Raw genomic sequence first — 22,514 nt, 5'->3', positions numbered from 1 at the left:
AACACTCGGATCAGAAGAAGAAAAACCCAGAAATGATTAGATTTGGGTACATGCAGTCTCCCAAAGGTCATCTTTTATTGTTTTGAAGATGCTCTGAATAAAGAAAGAAAGTGAATTTCAGAGGATTGACGGTGTTTGCGTGTGTAGTATATATGCAGAGTGCATGTACATACGTGTACGTACGTGTGCACAGACAGCTTAGGAGAAGGAGCATTTAGTCAAAGATATGTCAGTACATGAGCAAACTCACTGCTGGGAGGAGATCTGCCATCTGTTTTAATTAGAAATAAAATGGATTTGACGTGTCATCTGCATTTATTTTCTGAAGTAAAGTGGGATCTCCACAACTGACAGGATACTCTCCACTGGATGAGCTCCATTCTTACAGTGTCCGCACGACTGAGAGGTTTCCGGTTTGGCCCCGTGCGGTGAGATGTGGGGCACGGTGCAGCTGACTGGCCGCGGGGGCCGGTGAGTGTGCTGGCCTTGCCCAGACACCCCCTAGTGTCCCATCAGTCAGGGGAGAGAGCAAAAGAGCTAGGCAAGCAATCCGAAGAGTCTGGAAGGGGACTGTATGATATTATTGGTTTTTCTAGTGGCTTCCCCGCTGTTGAGACACCTTGGAGTCACAGATGCTGGCTGGAATTCAAGATTAATTGGGTCAGCATTTTATTCCATATGCTGAGGGAATGCCTGAGCATTAGGCTAGTCAGGACGGGGGAGGGGGGACAACGAACCTACCCTTCTTTTTTTTTTTTTTTTTTTTTTTTTTTACACTCAGCTTCCCGGAGGGAAAGGAAAGGAAGACAGCATCTCACCCATTAAACGAACTCATCTGTGTTGTGAAATAGTTAACTTTAAGGCCTATTTTATAGGCGGCGATTGATTCTTCCAGAATGGAAGGTCCTCCCTTCCTCAGGGCAAAGCGAACCGCTATAGATTTTAGACTGTGCCTTAGTTAGATTCATTATCTCGTTTAATTTCCTTTAATACACTGAAATGATATTTTTCCAGACATTTGTTCACTTCTTCAAAGGTCATTGATTCAAGAGGACTGGAATGGGGTAACGGAATGAAAACACACCCCCTCGGCGACTGAGCACTGAGGGAGGAGGCCGTTCCATAGCACTGCGGAGTCGGAGGAAAGGCGGCCAAGTCAGGCCCCATTCCTTTGATGTGTGAAGATTGCAGTCAGGCCTCCGCCATTAAGAGCGGATGAGTGTCCAGTCAGAAGTAGGGAAAAGGGGCATTCGTGCAGCTTCGATGCAAGCTCGAGGCAGAAGGAAAACCACCCTAGGCGGGGGCCCCCCGTTCATGCATATCCGCGATTTCAGAAAACACACTGCCACCAACAGAAAACTTATCGTCGATGACTTCAGCCACATACTGTAAATCACTGGCCTGTCTCTAATGAGTGGGGAGCTATGTAATGAGGGGAAGGGAACCGTCCGTGTTCCACACCGATGCTGGGGTTTGGCGTGGAGGTGTGAGAGACACCAGAAAATGGCCCTCTTCCACAAACCAGACTTCCTTCTTCATTTGTTTCACTGTTTACTTAGTTCTTTGATCTTCAGCTTACACTGATGTTAACCTTTGCTCATCCTCTGTCCAAATGGAATCTAAATGAGTAGAAATGAATTAGCAAAATTTTATGATGTTGGCGAAAATCAACTGGGAAAAATGCCTCCTCCAAGTGAGATGTTACATCCGCGTAGGAAAGGACCATTATTTGCGGCAGTTAGCTTTGCTAACTAATAATGTCCACAGAGAGTCCAGAAAAACTGGTTCCAACAACCCACCAAAATCATGTAAGATTAGGAAAAGGAACTAATTTCCCTGCCCCTCACTTCTCCCCAGGAAACTAGACAAGTTGTTAATGTAAGAGCTCTTGCTTTGCATGTAGCTCACGGGTACAGAGAGATTATCGTAGCAAATGTCCCATCTACCCTACTGCCTGGATGGTTCTAGGTAGTTAAGCAACAACCAGCTGGCAGTTTGGCGCCCAACGCTAGGAAGTTGGAGTTGGTAGGCTGTGGAAGAGGTAGCCTCCCTTGCTTAGACTTCATGGGAATCTCGACTGAAAACATGTACATCGCGGAATGAGCGTTGAGATTGTTTTGCCTTACTGATTATGACGAATCTGTATGTTTTTTACTAAACAGCATGTTTTCACTCATGATATATCCTTGAGCTAAAATTAGAACATTGATTTTTTCCAAAAAAACCCACAAAACTACGTCAAAAGAGTATATGTTTTCCCTGCTGTTTCTCGAAGTCGAATCTCAGGATACCATTTGGGAACACCCAGGGCAGGATTTCTGCGTGGAGGTAACCAGTCACTGCAATTGAAATGATTTAGAGTTGAAGATGCAATCTGTCTTTCTGGCAAGACTATGTGAGCGCCCGTCTATTACCATCAAAACGGATCACGCTTGTATTTTTCACTATAGTGCATCTCCTGTGTTTCCCTGGTCTAGCCAAACCGTAGACTTTGCAGGGTCTTGAGTTTAATGCAGAGGTAGCTAAGCCAAGAAAGATGGGGAGAAATGAGCATTTCTTATAATCAGCTTCTACTTAGAATTGGACAGCAAAACGTAGAAAAATTACTGCCCCAGGAGCCTAGGTATAGAATCCTAACAAGAGGCCATGGGCCATGACCTAAGACCCTGAGGTGGACTGTACTCAACCCAGAAACATAGCTGCTATGCTCCCCTTGGCCATGCATGGAGCAAGGGCACCCACTATTACATGCAGGACTGAACTTGGCTTGCAAGGGGGTCAAAAGACCCATGCCCCAATTTAGGGTGGTGGAGAGTCCCTTGCTGTCTATTGTGAGGGCACCCTAATGGGTACTAGCAGTGCTCTGATTCATTCTCTAGTTTAGTTCTTCAAAGCCAGTCTTCTCTAGGTCTCACTGATTTTTGTTTTTCCTTCCTACTGCTTTACCTCTTCGCTTCCTCCTTTCTGTTCCCACTGCTCCCATCCTGACCTTGGCATTCTCACATCCCCTGCCCCCCATCCTGCAGGTCCTGGTCATCCAGGCTTCACGTTCCTGCTCTGTCTCTAGAGCATGCCATGGTCTATCCCTGCTTTGGGTCTTCAGTTTCCATGGTCTATGTTCTAGGACTGTGGCCCCAGCCTCTTCTCCCTGGTGGCCTCTGTGATAGTCCAGTTCTACTCCTACCTTCTCTGTCTGCTCCAGTCCTCCTGCTGCCTTCACTGACATGAGGAAGAGCACCTGCGTGTCTGGGGTGACCCGGCACCATACCAGGTGCTGGGGAAAGACACGCATCTCTGGATCGCATCAGCCCACTGGGCCTCCTGGGGGCCTTGGAAGAGCAGGCCTAATGCATGAGTCACTCTTTGATGTGTGTCAGTTCTCTCCGTAAACAAATATAAGTGATTATAGATGAGGTCCCTCTAAGCACCTCCTTTCCCCTGAACTCAGTCAGCTTTGATACTTGCTAATTGGTGTAAGAATATAATGATATACATCACAGTGTCCGCATAGCTGGGGGCTTACCCTTGGTATTTTTAGAAGGCTTATGATGAGTATACCATATTGGTGGCTTCCAAGGATTCTTTCTGTGTCACCTGGCTCTTCGGATCAGGGGGAATGTGGCTGTTTTCTGAAATCTGGGTAGGAATTAGATGAGTGGAAGGGGAGAGGGATATGGTTTTCTGAGGTTAATAAGTAAAACCATGTCCAGAGATTCTAATCTTGTGAATCTTGGCATAACTGTCTTGAGTTGGAGTGTTATACAGTATTAACCGTAACCTTTCCTTCTGTGCTTACGGAAGAGAACGAGATGAGCCATACACTCACAAAATGAGCATATGGTCCAGAAATGGTGTGTACAGTTGGCCCATGAACAACATGAGACTTAGGGACGCTAAACCCTGCATGGTCAAAAATGTGCATATAACTTTTAACTCCCTCAAAACTTAACTACTCATAGCCTTCTGTTGACCAGAAGCCGTGCCGATAACTTAACGTCAGTTAACATATTTTGTATGTTATATATATTATATACTGTATTCTTACAGTAAAGTAAGCTGGAGAAAAGAAAATGGTATCAAGAAAATTTTCTAAGGAAGAAAAAAATACATTTACAGTACTGGATTGAAAAACAAAACCCAAACACTCGCCTATAAATGGACTCGCACAGCTCAAACCCACGTTGTTCAAGGGCCAACTGTATGTTATATTTAATCATGCAGTATGGTGGGGCCCTTACGACATCTGTGTTGTAGCAAACAGAACTTGCTGGGGAGTACCAGTCCATCAGGTCTTATATCATCCAGCTCTGTGCTCAAGAGTGGGACGTGGTAGGGGCAAAATTCATGAAGAATTTAATCCAGAAACTTCAAGAGCTTGGGATGACAAAGTCATTTTTAAGTGTGGAGTCTTTGCTAATCTCGGCCTTCTAATCGGACTCTGGTTTTTGCTATAGAGAAGGAGCCATTGACCTGCGGGGTGAGGTGGAGGGGGGGAACCCATGGAGGGTCCAAAGCACACCGATGAGTCTGGTTACTTCAGAGGGGAATGTTTGGCACAGAGCATTTGAATTAAAAAAATAACTTTCATTTCTCCTTACTTTGACTTGAGTACATGCTATCTAAAATCGTACTCAATAAATATGATCAATACTTAGAATTCTACAGTATGTCTTGTTCGGGATGAACGTGGAGAGAAAGGAAAAGGGGAATGGAGAAATCGGAAGAGCAAGAGAACAGGCGGGGAACGGGAGGGTGAGAACCACACAGACAGGCGGACAGACACAGGAGAGGAAGGGTGGTCCTCAGGAAAGTTAGTTGCAGTAAATCGCATCACATCCTGCTTGCTGTTACTTACTTAGAGCCTCTGCTGACAGCTTTTGGATTCTCTACGGGCTGTTGGAGCAGCCCCTTCTTGCCCTATCCAGAATGGAGCCTGGCAGCTCCTCAGGCTAGGACAGGCCTCCCAGGCAGGACATCATACGGCTTCTTGCTCTAGGAAGCCCCCAGCAGAGTAAGTGCAAGTGTTACATTTAATGAATAATCCTATTTTAAGTTTATATTTCTGTGTTCTCCTTCTACTTTTTAATCTCTCCAAAACCTCCTTGGATCGGACGGCCTCTTCCTTCACAAGGGACGTGGGAAAGGGAATGGAAGGACAGCGGGAACGGATCGTGTAGGCTCATGAGGAGAAGTTAGCATAGTGAGAAAGCAGTACCGATGACCAGGAAGCGAGTCTGCGTACATCAGAATGCTAGAAGTACTTTTCAAGAGGAAAACTTAAATCTTTGCAAAACCTGAAGGGACCCCTCTAGGCTTTGGCCTTCTTGAAGCTGTGGGCGGGAGCATAGGTGTTAAAGAAGTGGAACCTTGGACACGTTTGGTTTCTTTGTTTTGTTTTTTGTTCCAAAGCATATCCAGTTATGTAGGAGAAGAGACTCTGGAGGGAGACTGTGCTCCCACAGGAAGCAGGGAGATGTGATCTTCCTGAAGGAATCTACCCCCGAGCCTGGCTTTCTAGAAAGCATAGATTAGTCCCCACCCCAGTCCAGGTCAGTCAGAATTTCTGGGGATGGAGATGTGGAGACAGGAGAGCAGAGATCAATGTAATAATTCATCTGTGCTGAGGAACCACTAGGCACCCCTCATTCTCTTCTCCTTTCTGCCGTATCGCTGAAGCACAGAGTAACACGTGGCACATAGAGACACCCATAAATATTTACTGAATGAAGGGAAGAATGAGTGATGTCCCAGGGGAGCAAGGAACGCCGGCCCCTTGCATTTTGTCTAGAGTGAACCTGGGGCTCAGCCAAGTGTTGGGCTGATCACCACCACTGCCCAGGCCGTGGCCAGCAGGGCGCCTTGTCCGTGGCCTTGCTTGTGGGGCAGCAGTGGGGAGAGATTCACATTCTCTCAGAGGGACAGTTAGTGACCGGTCATTGTCAGGGTTCAAAATACAGGTGTTTTGTTTGGTTTTGTTTGCCATGCGGACTGATTATCGGATGGCGGAGTCCAAATAAATTGTTGCCTGGCAGGTTAACAGAACGAAGACCAGGGTAGTGAGGCTCTTCGCACCTTTGTTCTTTGGATGTTTCTGCCTGGGGTGCAAAAATATCTAGAATTCTGTCCCTTCCTAAGAATTCCGTGCCTGGGGGCAGCTCTTCCGAACCGTGGATCTGGGGTTTGAGATCAGTTCCTAGTACGTTGCCGGTCTTTTCAGAGAATGATTTACCTTTGGGTTTTCCATATAGGATTTTATAAATTGGTGGGGGGGTTACTCAAGATGACCTATTTCTTTCTGGACATAGCAATTCCTTGGCTATGCAGTCTCATATGATCCTTAAGAACTGTGGTGTAGAGATGGACTACCTGATTTTGAGTTCTGACCCCTTCTTGAATTAGCCCAGAATCCGGAGCTCGTTATACAGTCTGGGGGAATGAAGGTAAAGTCAGAGCTGATCCTTTCGTGGTGCCTGGCACGGCTCAGGTGCCGTCTCGCACTCTATATGTGTGTTCTTGCATTGCATTCTCCAAACACCCTGTGAAGGAGAGGGTGCCATTTTTTTATAAAGGAGGGGAAATCGAGGCACCGATAGGCAAGTCCGTGCCCATGGCCACACAGACAGCACCTGGCTGAACTGGGAGTGCAGATGCAGGCGGTGTCGCTTGGACACTGCTCTCGCCGCTCTATCTGTGACCAGGGCACAGTAGGTCGGTGCCTTGGAAACCCTCAGTCTGGGGTCCTGGTGGTGCTGCTGCTGGAGACAAAGGGGGTGCTGACAAGGACAGACACGCTTAGAACACGTTCTATGTGTGGACGACACTGGATACCACATGTTCCTGGACAGAAACATGCTTGAAAACCACCTGGCAGGTTCCAACCTTGAATGTCCCATTAAAGTAGACAGTTGTCCTAGTTTTTCATTTAAAGCTGGGCATGCCCTTGGTCATTCTCACTGAGTCTTCAGGTCTAGACGTAGAACTGGTGCTTTGAAGTAGAATTTCGTGATGGCTAGGTGTGTCTTGAGAGCCCGGAGCCCTGGACGAGTCCACTCTCCACCACTCACTCAGCAGCTGACCCTGCGCCACGGAGCAGCGTGCCTGCCCCACGTGCTCCCCCTGCCCAGTAAGACCGGGTGGTCTTTTCACAGACCCAGTATTCCAACCATGTGATAAATTCCATCATTCAGCCTCACCCTGGGTATTTGTGGGACCCTAGCAAATCCGATAGACACAATAAATAAAGCAGAGCTACACTTAAAGGAGAGTGAACTTCATATATGGAGACAAATATAAATAGCAAGAACCAAGCAACTTAAGCAAAGCTGGAAACCACATCTGTGAAGCCACCGCGCTGACAACTACCATTAAAACAAACACACACAGCGAGTGATCGAGGAAAGCGGTTACCATTGGGCTCGTCGGCGACCGGAAAAGTCAAACGAAAAATATGGTTGGGAAGCTGAGGAACTTATCTTTTCGGCATTTTTTAAATTTCAAATTCTCGACAGTTGCATGGAGCACGCACTTTGGGGCGTGATTCCTGTCCACACTCCCTGAGCCGTGTGAGACTAAGGAGCGCGGTTAATAGGAAACTGGTCGTTTGTGCCATGTGATCTCAACAACGAAAAAGACAAAGAGCAAGGCTTTACGCACCACTCTGGTATTGGTAAACAAGAAGTGACAAACTGATGCACTGCCCCAAAGATCAATGGAGTTGATGTCATGATGTCAAATTGAGTTGTGAGGTCAAGGCCGAGAGGCAGACAGAAGTCTTCTGGTCGTCTGGAGTTGACCCAGTGAGCTCTCCAGTATTTTGGTAAAGCTCTAATGAAAATTCCTTCCAACCAAAAATGGCAGCATTTGGGCTATAAGACCACTGAATCTGTGTGATTGAGGCAAGTTAGAATCTCTCATTTCTCCTTGTTTATTTCATTTATTCTAATACTAGGCCATTAAACTCAAACACATTCTTTTTTGGAGACTCAACTTCTACCCAAGTGAATTTTTACCAAAGAAAACCCTAAGGCTAAGTTTGGTGGTAGAAAACCGCAAATCTTTGATACCTTTTGCTTTTGTCACCACTGTGCGGCCACACGTAAGGAATGTCCATTTCTAGAAGCAGGCTTCCTTTTTACCACCTTCTTATGCATTTCCTCTTGATTTCTACTACAAAAAAGGTAGAACTTGAAGTGGAAGAGAAAAATTATCGTCCAATCTGGATTCGCCGAGTTTCTAACAAAATCATTGACTACGTTTATTGCTAATAGCCTCATTAAATATTTATTAAGCATCTGTTATTAGATAGTACTACTCTTAGTCCTTTAAGAATTTCTTTGTGTGTTGAATCCTTTGGTCCATCGTTCTCTTTTTTGAAAGTATTTTTCCTGTTCTAAGAAGTAAAAGATGATGAAAACCATATTTTTTTAAAATAATATTTCTGGTTGGAAATTCAACCTCAACTTTCTAATGGTAATCCTGTCTTTTCCCCAAAACCTGCTGGTTCCCTGACTTCTCTGTTTCCTTTTAGATCACCCACCATTGTGTCGCCATCATTAATCCCTTCTTCATGTTTTCGTGTTACTAAGATTCACCACTTGGGATGTTTCTCTCACCGCTGCCCCGTCCCTAGTGCCACCAGTCACCCTTGGTACCAGTTAATTGTCACCTGTTACACCCCCTCAGCTGGTCTCCAGTTCCTCGTCTCTGGTTTATCTCTAGCTAGCAAGACCCAGTCTTCTGGACATGGATGTTATTGTTCCAAGGATTCAGGGGTCACCCACTGCCAGTGAACGGAGGCCCCTCCTGCCCTACTGGTTCTTCCTCAAACTGACGTCACAGTGCTTCTTCACTCTCTGATCTCCACTTCTCCACCTTTGCGCAGTATCACTTCTCACTCTTCCCATACCAGTCTCTTGCTCTCAGCACCCGGCAACTGGGTGTCAGCTCCAGGATTTGCGTGTGCTGGGCTCAGGAGTCCAGTCTCAACCTTCGTCCCGGGCAGGGCATCGCTTTCTCTTGGGAACCTCCAAGAGTGCTGTCTGTTCTCTCCTGATTCTACCTCCCACCTCCTTTCGTCCTCCTGGCCTGGAGCTTCTTGAGGACCTGTCACTTGGTTTTAGACACTCACACACTGGCTTGGCCACTGCTGCTACTGCTTGGTACGTTCCCATGAACCAGCAGTCCTTTGTCGACAAAACCATTTTCATGTCGGTCTACCTTCCCTGTGTCTGCCCACATTCAGAACTGGATTTCATAGTTCCACCACATTTCCCAGGACATGAAAATCCCTTACTATGAAAGTACATTACGGATGATTTGAGGGCTTTCGTCTAACCACGAAGGACATATGCAAAAGACAGAGAAATGAGAAGTTGCCATACGCAGGATGCTTCCTGGGGAGCAACCAGTGTGGAGGGACCCACATCACCACTGGAATGACCTAGAAACACGAACAAAGACTGGTCAGTCCCATTAAGGCTGAATGTGACTGTGATGTGTCTCCACGGTGGTTCTGCGGTGGCGCAGCTGACAGGAGGCCACGAGCCTCCTCTCCCTCATCTTTCCCTCAGGGGTTCTGAGGAGAGAGCCACTTTCATTTGTGGCAGCCCACAGCCTCCTCCTCATGTCTCTCGTATGCTGTAGTTTACTGCATTTCATTTTATGCCCAAGGCTAGATTATTAAGGACTGAATTGGAATTTTCCATAGTAACTGCAACATAAACTTTGATTAGCATTTTGCCGTGCTGTGACGATTTTTAAAAAATTTCTTTGCCCCTGTCATGGCTCTAATAGCATTGTAGTAACTCGGGAACGTACAGTGCGCCCACGTGATCCCCCTCTGGTCCTACTTGCTCAGACTTCCCTAACAGCAAGATGATGTGGTAGAGAGAGCACTGTGGATGCATAGTACTTTGGATAATCCCATTGTACTCTATAAAAGCAGTATTCACGAATAATGACTGTGGAGATAGTTCTTTCCACATCCCTTTGAAATACGGTATCAGCAAAAAGTTTTAGAGTTTGGAAACATGATTCCTTCTTGCCCCTAATATCTGCTTTTCTGTATTCAAGTTAGTTTTTTCTCTGTCCCAATTAGAGCTGGGAATGTGCACTGAGCAGAAAGTCACAGAGCTATCAGGTTAGAGTGTTTTGTTTTTATTTAGATCAGCGGTTCATCTCTTGATAACATCTTTGTATACCTCCAAGTCCCTCGACTCATTCATTATGGTATGAACGATGTCTGAGGTGCCAGACTCACACCCACACTGATGACTTCTGGGAGAGGAACCTCTGACTGAGTTTACATCAGGAATTGAATTTGAAACCAGGAGATGTCTCTGAAGTTATGGTTTCTCTTACTCTGTGAGGTAAGATTCTTGGTTGCTTGGAGACACCTCAGGACCTCCGGATCTGAAGCAGATACATTATTATACATGGTCCAGAGGTTCGAACCTGGGCTTTGTCTAGTTTACGGTTTAACATGAGATGACCTCTCAACAACTGGTTGTAGGAATCCCGGCAAGGTCCCCACAACCTGGTACCAATCCTCTAGTCTGTCCTTAATATATAAGAGGCATTAACTTTTAAAATACATGGATTAAAAATTATAATGTTTTACTACATCTATGTTATAGGGTAGCTCACATATTGGGGAAAAGACTTATCCAAATGTTTGTATGCGAATTTCATGGTAATAAAAGTGTTGTCATGTAATATCAATCATATTAAATTTTCCTTTAAAATATTGAAGTCACTCCATAATGTTATGAAATATTAAAATCAAATATGTGAGGAGACTGAAAAGGATCCGCCTCATAAATTATGTCAGCTAATTTTGGGCTGGAAACGAAGGTCTCAGTGGAATTACGGCGGGGAAGGGTTCTTCACGTTTATGAAGGAATTGTTTAAAATAAAGCTGCCGGTTTTGTCTGGGGAGCCCTGGTAACCTCACTTTCCCCAGGTGGCTGTGGTTTGCCTCAAACAGGCATGCTGCTTTTGGTTAAGCACTGACTGGTTAAGCAGCAGCCTTGACTTGCACCTGCTCAGGTGTCTGGTGCGCTGGTCTGGAGCTTTAGAATGAAGCATTCCCACTGACCCTGCCTCTGCCTTCCCACCTGGATGCTGGGCCACAGACGGTCGCTTTGCGGTGTAGCTGTGATTTCTTTATCGTTATTCCCTGAGAAGCAGCCCGTCCCCAACAGTAACTAATCTCCTCATACAAGAGAGTTCCGTAGTTGCTGCTCTAAATGAGACAGCCATGGGTTAGAGCAGCCAGGAGAATACAAATGTCGAGCTAAGTGAACGCATCTGTCCAGCTGCTCAGCTGTGATCAGCTGTTAGTTCTGAGAATCATTTTTATTTTCTGACTGCTTACTTCAGTGTGTAGGAGTCTTCCTGGTCGACTGACGCCTTTCATGCACAAGCTTTTCACTTATGTGCTTATTTAAATTTTTTTTTTCTCTACAGAGGGAGAAACACGACAAAAATTCTCTATGCTGCCGTGGGGAAAACAATTGTGGCAAAACAGAGAAGCCCCCAAGTAAACGGGAATGAGAGTATCCAACTTCCCATAGGGCTTTTGACAGCGCTTTGTGCAAACATGGAGCTTTCCAGCTTTTGCCTTTTCAGCCAGTTTCTTAACCAGTAGTTGTGCTTCTCAGTGGGACAATGGGCCAGATTTAAGTAAAAGCTCCAGGTCTTAATCACAATAATAAAAGATGAAGTCATGACAACTGTAGTAAGTTTAAAGGCATATATACTTTGAGTTTCAAGGGCATCCTGTCTTTAAGGAGAGGTCTTTCATTTAGCTAAAGAAATTAAACAGAATCCTTCTACCATTAAGGAAATGATGAATTTAGTGAAGGAAAGCACAAACTGTCTGTGGCTAAAATAATTTATGCAAAATCATGCAATTAGTGATAGCTGTGCTAGACATTTTTTATCCAAATGCGCCTCTAATAAAACCATCATGAGTAGCAGTGCCATCTAATGTAAGTAGTAAACATGGGTAGTAAATTATTAATATCTGGTGAGACATGCAGATGGCAGGGCTTCCATTTTTCCTTTGAGCTGCTTGTGCCCATTTGCTAATCCTTCTTGCAAAAAAAATGGCAAAGATAAATATGAACTTTTCTTTGGAAAGTAACATTCAACAGGATATGAATGCAATAAATAGCACAATGTGAATAGTAAAAACTGGCACTTTCCGCCTCCGCAAAGTGAAATGGTGGTTACTTTCTGCTCCATCTGTAGCATAAGCTTAATAACGTTAGAGCATTTTCATACGTGTAGGACTGGTTGGGAATGGTCCAGGTCAGGTGATTGGGTGCTATTTTTCAATCAAATCCCCATCGCTGTAACCTTGACAGGCCCCCACTGGCAAATGGAAAGGTAAGCCCTAGCAGTCCCGGTCCAGGTGCAAGGGAAAACCTCCAAGTGCGCTGACCTCGACCCTCTGCTAGTCTGAGCTGTAGTCCTGGGAAACGATAGCCTGGCTTCCTAGCCAAGGCAGGGCTAGCCCAAAGTTCCTTCCCACTCTGGCCAGTTCACCTCGGGATCCTTCTGCAGAATGTAAGCGCCTAAGCAGACAAGGTCAAATTAAACTGCTTCATTGCCACCTCTAGCTCAGGCGCCCAACCAGGCTTCCAGCCCCCAGGCACAGACCGCAGAGGGAAAGGGGTCAGGGCAGAAGCCCTGCTCTGTAGATGAGCCAAACGCACTGATTTTCTCCCCTATTGAATCCAGAAGCGCCTCTCCTCCCCCACTCCTGGCATCCCCTTATCGCTAGCTCCATCTCTCTGTGGCATAATTCTGGGTAGTAGAATGGTGAGGTCACAGGGACAGGTTCTTTATCCCAGAGATGCTGGGAACCCTGAGCATGAACCAGCAAGACGCAGACTCTCGCTCTTGACTTTGGGCTCCAGGCACTGCCCGGGCCCCGTGCCGGCCCAGGGGCACCCTCCTCCCTCCTGCCCTCTCCCTCCAGCAAGCTCCCTCGCTCCCTCTGCAGCGTTGGTTGGTTTCCCACGCCTGTCCAGGACTGACACGGGATGCCATGCGCCCCGAAGCCCCGCGGGCGCTGACCCCGGCCCGCAGCCCCGGGAAAGTGCCAACCCGAGCGAGCCCTGGCGCCACGGGAGGAAATGGGTATTTCACGTGGGCATCTGTCTTTGCTCCTGCTCGCACCTCTCCTTCGCGGCCGGCGTCAGGGCCCCTCTGCTCGGACTTATCCCCCCGAAGTTAATCAGCCGTACTTGCCAGTTCGCTCTAGTTTGAAAAATACTTAACACCTCGAAACGTTCAGGAGACGGGGCCGCCCGCGATCCCCCAGTTATGCCTGGCTAGGGCTCTCGGGCGCTCACGAGGCTGTGGCGTTTGTCTAGAACCCACAGCGTAGACATGTAGCCCCACTCCTCCCAGGCTGTCGCCAAAGTTGCCAGACGCCCCTCGGCGACCTGGCCGCGCCAGATGCAGTTGCATAACCTCGCCCGCCGCCCGGTCCGCTCCTGGCTGCACCGGCGCGTCCTGGCCCCGAGAGCCGCCGAGTCCCCGGCGAAGCCTGTTTGGGGGCGAGTGGGAGCGCCCGACCGGGGTCGGCGCCCGTCCGAGCGGTGCTCTGCCCGCGGCCAAGTGCAGAGAGCGCCGGGGCGCGGGAGGAGGGCGCGCGGGGCTACGCTTACCTTCGGCTGCTTACAGATAAGTCGAGGTCGGTGCAGCGCCTGGCTCGGGCATGTCTAGCCGCGGACCCGGGCAAGCCTGGCGCGGCACGGAGCACTCCGGGCAGGGCATCCGCGGCGAGGCTCGCCGGGCTCGCGCGGAGGAAGGCTCGGCTCCGGGGACTTGGCCGGCTGCGCGCCCGCCGCCCGCCCCCTCCACCGTCGCCGGCCCGGCCCGCCCGGCCCGGCCGCCCCCCGCGCCGCAGCTCGCGTCCGGCCCGGCTCAGCGACGCGCGCGGGGAGGCAGCGGCTCGACCGGCTCCGGGGACGCCCGCGCGTTCGCTCGCTGGCGGCGCGGCGGAGCCAGCCACAGCCACCGGGCTCCGTGCTCCTCCGATGTCCTCATTTACTGCAATTGTCTTCGGCGAGATCTCGGAGCCGGGGCCGGGAGGCGGGGGACGGAGTGGGGGAGGGAGCGGGAGGGAAGTCCTTGCAGCCGCCCCCGGGTCCCCGCTACTCCGCGGAGCCGGGCGGCCGGAGGAGAGGGCGCCGGAGCCGCGCGCCCGCCGCCTGTGCGCCCGGCTGGCAGCAAGGCGGGCGGAGCCCCGGGCCCCGCGGGGCGGGGGCGGGGGCGGCGCGGGGCCCGGCGGGCCGCGTGCGCGGGGTGGGCGATCTGGAGGGAGTGGAGCGGGAGGGAGTGGGGGAGCCCCCGCCCGCCGACGCCCGAGCCCGAGCTGGAGGAGGAGGTGGAAGGAGCCGCCGGCAGCTGCCGCCTGCGAGCGGGGCTCCACCGCGGCGCGTCCTCGGGGTTTCTGGGCTGCAGGCGGCGCTGCGCGGCCCGGGAACTTGTTGAGTCTACCCTCAAGCCGCCTCCGGAGCAGCTGGAGGGCTGGGGACCGGGCGTTTTTCTCTCGGGAGGGGTCGCCGGGGTCGCCAAGCGATGGCTGCCGGCTTGCCAGTCGGCCCAGCCCGGCGTGGCTTTGAAATCCTGGAGCGCGGGGGGCTTAGCCGTCTGCCCCTCACCCGCGGATTGCTGTCTAGTGGAGGCCAGGGTCAGGGGCGTGTTTCCGTGCGGAGTCCAGCCCAGGGTCAGCCTCTAAGTGGAGACTGACAGGCAGGCCAGCTGTGAGTGGTGAGGACAGAAGTGGGAGTGCCCCCTGGGTCTGTTGCCCGCTGACATTAGGAACACTCCAGAGCAGGCGCCACCACTGCTCCTAATCAAGACCCCTCCCCGCCCCGCCACACACATCACCCACCTACAGACGCCACAGGGTATGTGTCCGTTTTGTTGCAGGGCAGAGTTGAGCTCACCTGGGGAGGAAGAGATCCGGGATGCGCAAGGAGCTCTACCCCACCCCCTCAGCAAATCCACGCAATCCACCAGTGGGTGGTGGGTCTTCTGAGCTCAAAGCAGCTGGGCCACTGGCCTCCCTGATTCCTGGCAGACCCTTGTGCCTGGGCCTGGGACTAAGCAGTCAGCTGGCTGCAGGTCTCCTGGCTCCCTAAATTTTCTCAGGCTTGGGGCTTGAAGTTCATTGTTCTTGAACATACTTAAAAGTGGCCACACTCCTTAGTGTGACTATTTCCCAAGAAAGGGCAGAGAAATGGTGGATCCAAGGGCAGTGACATGCTTTGGGGGATGAAATGGGAGGACAAGAGGGAAAGTACCATCAGGACTTCTTCAGACAGAGTGGCAGGTGCGCACACCTCTGCCTGCACCCCTGGAGTCCCTGCCTCAGCACCAGCCCTGTGCCTGGGACCCGGCCATTGCTAGTTCCTTCTTCACTGAGCTCAACAGAGCCTAGCATGGTGCCTAATATAGTGTCTGTTCTTTATAAATTACTTTATATGTAATGCTTTATTTATTTTTATGTGGTGCTTAGGGCGTCGTGTCCCAATGTTCCAGAAGAAAAGCATCCTAACACCTCCTCCTTTCCCCCCTTACCTCTCAATCTCCTTTGGGACAGAAGTCTGTAGTCCTCTGGCACTCAGATGTGCCCAGGAAGGGAGTCCTGAACCTGGGACTCCAAACTCAGTCTACTCTACTCACTCCTCTTCTTACTCCAGATCCTGGAGTCTAATTTTTAGCCTGTTTTCTTCTCTGTCTGACCCATGGTGCTGGTGAAAGCTGGCTGGAGACATGTACCAGCAGATGAGTGAGCAGCCTGAAGACCTGTAACCCCCTGTTCTGCCTGGAAGGGACCTGATGTTGGGGATATGTTGGACTTGGGGGCATTGGATGCCAGGTGGAAGGGATCATTGCCATGGATTGCTCCAAGTTAATTCCCCTGGGGGATGTGCTATTGCTACTGAGGGCCCAGTATTTCTCCCAGCTTTCTGTAAATCTTGCTTTATTGCTAATCCATAAAATCGAAATCTGCCTTCCATCCCTTAAACATGTCACTGTAAATAAGACTGCCAGGAAATACTGAAAGTGTGCTGGTGGTAATGGACGGCTACGTTTTTAGGGGCCCTGAGTAAAAACAGATAACCATAAATGCATGCACAGCAGGACGGAGCAGAGCCACGGGGGGCAGTGAGCTGCCAGAAAATGGCTCCGGGGACAGTGTTATTTGAGATCCACATGATGTGTAATTGTAGGAAGAAAAACTGTAATGGCAGGTTAGAAAACCCACTTACAGGAAGAGGAGAGTTTAATGAACTTCTCAGTATCATCAAGGCTATCTTCAGGTGTTCAGTTGTCTCCTAGACTCAGAATTGTTCTGCAGTTACATAGATCATTGGTATCCTCCTCCTTTTTTGAAATGAGAAATCTTTTGTCTACCGTGTTACCTTGCAAATCTTCATGTCAGAAGCATAAATGCTGTTGAAAACATGTTTCACCATAACTTTGCTTGTGGAGGGATATTTCACATGGGTGAGGCTAATGGGTCGTCATGTCCGTCCTGTTCTCACTTTGAAAGCAAACAGTGCAAGGGGCTGGTCAGGGAGACAGGATTCATGAATGCCATCTTCCTGCCCACTGACTCCCCGCTTTATTATTTTTATTTTTAATATTTATTTATTTATTTTTACAGACAAGATACATGCATGTTTTTAGGGTCTAGGATGAATTGTTACGTTCAGTTTCCGCAGAAAAAGAGGTAAATTTGGTAGAGAGTAGATTCATTGTAGGAGTCCGTTAGGTAAAAACTGGTTTCTTGAGTTTTGCTTCAGATTTTTGCTGGAAAAGATGGACTGTTTCCAAAGGGAGAAATCGCTACTTTTAAATGGGATTTCCTGAAAGTAGAAGGCCCTAAAAATTAAAGAGACAAGAAGGTACGCGAGAGATGATTAAGAAGGTGGCCGAACCTGTCTTCTCTTGCCTTCCCCTTGGCTGTGTGCAGGTGTCTTACAGATATTTGCTGGATACCAGCCCTACTACTGAGTTAAGTTATGAGGTCTCAATTTCCACCTTAAAAAAGACAAGAATATACAAATCAGAAATGGACAAGGATGTTCATAGCAGTTTTGCCCACCTGAGTTCCAAACTGGAAATAACTCCAGTAGCTATCAACTGTAGAAGGGATAGAGATTTCTGGGTTTCCTCTTGCAGTGGAGTCCCGCACAGCAAGGGAAAGACCGCTGGCTGATGCTCTCAGCAACATGAATGACTTTCACAAACGTTATGCAGAAGCAGCCAGACAGGAGAATTTGTATCCTAGGATTCCATTTCAATGAAGCGCAAGAATGCAAAAAAATAAAATGTCAGAATGGTGGTTACCTTTGCCCCAGTCCACACTGTCTCACGTGGTGCTGGATTGTCTGTCTGTTGAACTGGGTGGTTGAACCCCTTATTCATATGGGACAGTTCATTGAGATGTTCTCCTCTGGGCAGAAGCATGGTCTTTGCAGCATCGACACACGTGCTCCCCACTAATCTATCCCTTTAAAGGAACCGGCTTATTGGTCAGTGAAGTTGGCTTGCTTTATTGCTAATTCGTAAAATTGCTGAAGCCACTTTATCTCCAAAACCCAAGGTAAGAGAAGAGGTTGTCTGCACATGCCCTGCTGCTGTAGATGAGACTTCTTGTCTGGCCGTGTACTGGAACTTCCTTCTGAGAGGCTGCCACAGAGCGCCGGCCCGACTCTCGCACGCGACCGTGATGGGGTTCACTCTGTAAACGATGTTCCTACCTTGTCCCTTACTGTTCTGAGTGACTGTCAGGTGAGCCGGTGTCTGTGATGGCAGGTTCCGTCCTCCAGCTCAGAAGCTGTGGTCACAGATCAGCTGCACTCCACCCCTACAAAGGAGAGGGAACTCGGGTCAGCCTGAACCTGGAGGGGAGAGATCAGTAACACCCGGATGCTTCTCTTTTCTCTTTCAAGAACAAGACATCCTGCTCCTAGGGGCTCCAGCCAGACCTCATCTTTTGCCTGGAAGACTTGAGAGAAGCCCTTCTGAATCATTTCCTTTGTCCTATTCTGCTCAAGCATTTACGCTCTGCTTTCTGGACTGACTTTCTGAGCAAAAGAGTCTCCCTCTGTGTGAAGCCCCACACCTGTGGCTCTTCCATTGTCCTGGCAACAAAGCTGTGTTTCCTCCTGGTGGGGAGCAGAGCTGTGTTTCTGAAGTGTGGGCCCATGCTCCAGGGACTCTACCCGCCCCAAATTTCTTTTCCTTCCATGATGAGCGACTAGAGATGGCTTATTGGTCTGGAATACAATTTGGTTTGGAAAAACTGAACATCGCACAGATTGGTTGAAATCCCTCGTTTTGTAGTATGCATCATTGTGAATCTAATTTATCTGTAAGAAATGGAATGGTTTTATTTTTCAAGAGAGCAAAGGTGGCTCTAGGTTTCCTTTAACACATCATACAACAGGGGCAGCAGTATTTAGAGATAATGAAGAGGGGCCATGTGCTTCTGGCTCCAGCGCTTCCACCTTTAAGCCCCTCATGCTTAGGGCTCTGATCAAACCCAAAATCTTGCAAAGGTTTAGCCTCCCCCCGCCGCCCCCAAGTCAGTAACCATCCCTGTTTGTCTTCAGGTGCGTATACTGAGAGAGGCGCGTAGACTGTATTTTGCTGACCTTTGTTTTGTCACTGGGGGCTTTTTCATTGGCCAAGTCTGACCCACTGGGCAGCAGACCTCCTCCGCAGGAGAAGGCTGAGGGGCTTTTCCGAACCCCTTCTGGTAGCACCGGTGTCTCTCTCAGCCGGCCAAAGGCAGCTCTTCATAGGGCAGGTAGTGTGCCGGGCCGGAGAACGATACCTTGGACCGGAATTAGGTCAAGAAGGGATAAAAATTGCTTTCAGATTTCAGTGTCTGCTCTGCTAATCTGCTTGGCTGGTGTCAAGACCGTGGTCGGCCCTTCCACGGCCGTCTGCCCTGGCGCATGGGAGGCCTCTGCCGGTTTAGGCGGGCTCCGCGGGGAGGCCGAGGTTTTGCGCAGAGCTTGCGGGGGGCTGTCTGCTGCGGGTATTTCTGTCTGCCCTGCCTTCACACCTGAGCTTTCAGAGACCTGAAGGGGGGGGGGGAGAAATCGGAACCCTCCTGCTCCACTCCTCTCCTTCCACAGAACCTGTCTGATGGAGATGGGCCACTTTGGTTGTCCACTACAGAACGCAAGGCGTCGGGTACACGGCGCAGTGTCTCGTTTTCTCCTCACAGGACAACCCTGAACTGGATGCTGTTCAATTCTTTTCACAGATCAAGAACCGAGATGTTAAGTGGTTTCTCCAAGGTCACACAGCTCGGGAGCGAGGAAGCCTAGATTCAAATCCAGGTCTGCTGGACGCACAACGCAAGTGCCCGCTCGGGCTCATCACGTCGCTATGAACGTGACGGCGTTGAAGAGCACACGTCACAGTTCGTGTTGCTCTGAACTACCGTGCGCGCCTCAAACGTTATGGCCCTAATTGAGAATGTCGTTCGGCAGCGGCATGCTCTCTTGGCACTTACCTGGCCCTGAGCAACACTCAGTCCTGTCCAGACTGGAACCGTCCGGCTCTTGTGGTATTAGTGGGGCTCTGTCCTGGGACGGGTTCTGACGCGGAATGTTAACTGCTAAGAGCACTGTCTCGTCAAGCAGATAATACATCCAGGCTGATCCGAGTGTGTTTGAGCAGATATTCTCTACCTCCCCTTTCAGTGTATCAGTTCCTGTTTGAGGTGAGAACAGACGCTGGAACAGCAGCGTACCATAATCAGGGCACATGTGGATGGCACCTTATGCTTGTCCAATTGAATCTCGATATCATGATACATTTTCTTCATTGAGTAACAGCGGTTGTCCATCACTATATATATCTGTTCCATATATGCTACAGAAGACCATTTCAGATTCTTTGGGCGCCAGCGGTGGTGACATAGTGTTACTGTGGTCCTGGATTTATCCTAAACAACCCATTGGTGGTCTCCTCACCTGACTTCAGACGTATTGCTCAGGACTGTGGGCCACGGACGACAGGGTAGCGAGCTACTGTCTATTGGAAGGCAGGCATTTTGCTTTTAAACGCCAAGTTCCAATCGGGAAGAGTACAGAATTGTTTCAAACTCTCCAGTTATGTTTGATGACCTCTAAGGTCACACATGGAATTTCAGTTCCATATTTGTTTTTATAAATAATACTTTTTCCCCCCCATATCATTGACTCCTTGGAGAATTAAATAGGTCATTATTTTAATTCCACTGCACTGTGGAGTTGCAGGTCTCCCGTTTCCTATTTGCCTAATTTGTGGTTTGGCACATTCTGGAGCTTTGTTGAACTCCAAATGCATGTACTGCCTTACACACTCACTTCTGGGTTGCCATTCCTGAATACTAGCGTACTTTTCACTGACGTTAAAGCAAGCATCAAAAACGTATTTTAACACATTTCTTGCACAGTTTTAATTGTCTCTGGGATTTCAAGAAAAGCAAGACGTTTTGATTTTAAATGTTTCTCAGTAGTCTTTCTTAAACACAAATCCAGTGCGCATTGGTCAACGTTCACATGGTTAGATGTGAGATGTCACGGTTTTCTCTGATCCCGGTATTCCAGCGATCATGGCTGCACAGCAGGTTCTCTCCCTTTGCTGGAAGGAGGACTCCAAGCGGTCCCCAGGCCTCCCGAAGTCAGAAGGTAGAAGCATCTTGATATCCCAAAACATTCATTGCTTTCAAGTGAGGGAGGCAAATCATGCAAAGTGTTTCCCCATTTGTGCTCATTGGTTGGCTGTTTTGGTGGATTAAAAGAAGAAACTTGAAAATTAGTGTGTTTCTTTAAAAAATAAATTTGGGATGCAAATTTGGAGATTGTCACCAGTGAGATGAAATAGCATTAGTAGAAAAATCAGTATAAAATTTGAAGAGAATCTTAATTCACTTTATGTGTGTTCTCAACCTGAGCCCCAGATAGAATTTGGTGAATATTGAAAAGGTTCACCTGGGGTTAGGTAGTTAAGCCATAAGTGAGGGTTCCAGAAGCTATGACAGGTGAGGACCGAAGAGGCTCCTTTTGGCCGCAGTTCAACACGCCGTCATTCCGCGTGATTTGTCCCCCGTTGGCCCATCTTGTGCGTGAGGTCTCTCTGGCCGTTTGAACGTGGATGGCTTTGCTCCATTTGATCAGCATGAGCAAATGTAAAATTACCCTTTTATTAGGATGTCTTGGGCTGTGAGCATTGTGCCCTCAAGTTCTAGTAGAAGATGAAATTTATTGATGATTTATTTTGTTCACTGAATCCAAGTATGAAAATGAAGAAATTCATTTTAATGGTTGCTTTTTTCCCCCCTTCCCAGCAGAGTAAATATTGTCACATGAAATTGCTGATGATACTTCCGAGTCCCTTAAAATAAGACTTGTGATTCATTCACACCATGAAAATAGTAAAGAGCCAGCAGCTTCACCTGTGGGTTCGTAAGTTACTGGCTCTTTCCTTTTTGGTCCCTGGGTGTTAATGAACATTTTCACTTCTGGAGATTTCTCTGCTTCCGACTCCAGCAAGGACGAGGAATTAGGGTTCTGGCTATCTGGTGCAGGCTCTGGGGCTGAGCCCCGGGAATTCCATGTTCAGGCTCCACTGTTGTGGGCAAAGGGGAGGAATTCCATTTGAAATTTTGGACAGCCTCTCATAAGAATATAGGGTACCCCCTCCTGGTTCTGTAAGCAGCCTGGGGCGGATGCCCACACCCCAGAGCACGTGGCTTTCCAAAGAAATGGTTTCCTCTTGTACCTTAGGCATGTACAGAGTTCTTTGTTGAATTCTTGCTTTCCTGATGGAAGTACCTACTTTGTTAGTACTTAAAGGACATTTTAAAACATTGCCGAAGTGACATCAGCTTAAGGTGTGAGGCATATGGCAAGTGTTGAAATGTGGCTGATATTCACCGTGAAGTTTAAAGAAGCTCTGCTACAGCAGAGCTAATATCTCTATACCATATAAAATGCAAAGATCTCCTGTAGACTTGCCTATTCTTTATTTCTTGACAAGCATGCATAATCTCTGCATTTGCATGCAGAATAGCTTCAGTATTTTTAAAGTTACTCATTCACAGGTGTAACTCACTTTAAGCAAACCCTCATATGAGAGTATGGCTTGGCAACAGGTCCGCTGTGAGGTTTCCCTTTAACAGGTGCTCATTTTGAATAAGGCTCCTTTCAAAGAACCGCTGCCTCTCATGCACTTATAGGGTCGGTTTGTCAAGAATTATTTGCTTCGTGACTCTGTAGCATTGCATCTCTTTGGTCAGGGGTGGGCTCCCATATATTCCTGCATATGCGCACGTATGAATGGATGTGTGCGCTGGGCAGTTTCTGAAATTGTTTGTGCTGGGTGTCTGCACGTGTTCCACGAGGAAGATGGTCTGGGCACGACCAGGGCAGAGCAGGTTGTGGGCTCACCAAGTTCCCTGAAGTCCCCTTCTAACTTCT

At 48.6% G+C, this 22,514-nt stretch overlaps 1 protein-coding gene across 4 annotated transcripts in view; it reads left to right on the top strand.

Moving 5' to 3' along the window:
• The window catches only part of DOCK1 (dedicator of cytokinesis 1), a 493,249-nt gene that overhangs the window by 243,829 nt on the left and 226,906 nt on the right, over window positions 1–22,514 (top strand). The window lies entirely within an intron of this gene.

The sequence above is a fragment of the Ursus arctos genome, unplaced genomic scaffold, assembly GCF_023065955.2.
Source record: "Ursus arctos isolate Adak ecotype North America unplaced genomic scaffold, UrsArc2.0 scaffold_7, whole genome shotgun sequence".
NCBI classification, from domain to species: domain Eukaryota; kingdom Metazoa; phylum Chordata; class Mammalia; order Carnivora; family Ursidae; genus Ursus; species Ursus arctos.
Note: the sequence above shows the minus strand (reverse complement) of the source record. Positions and strands in the feature narration are given on the sequence as shown.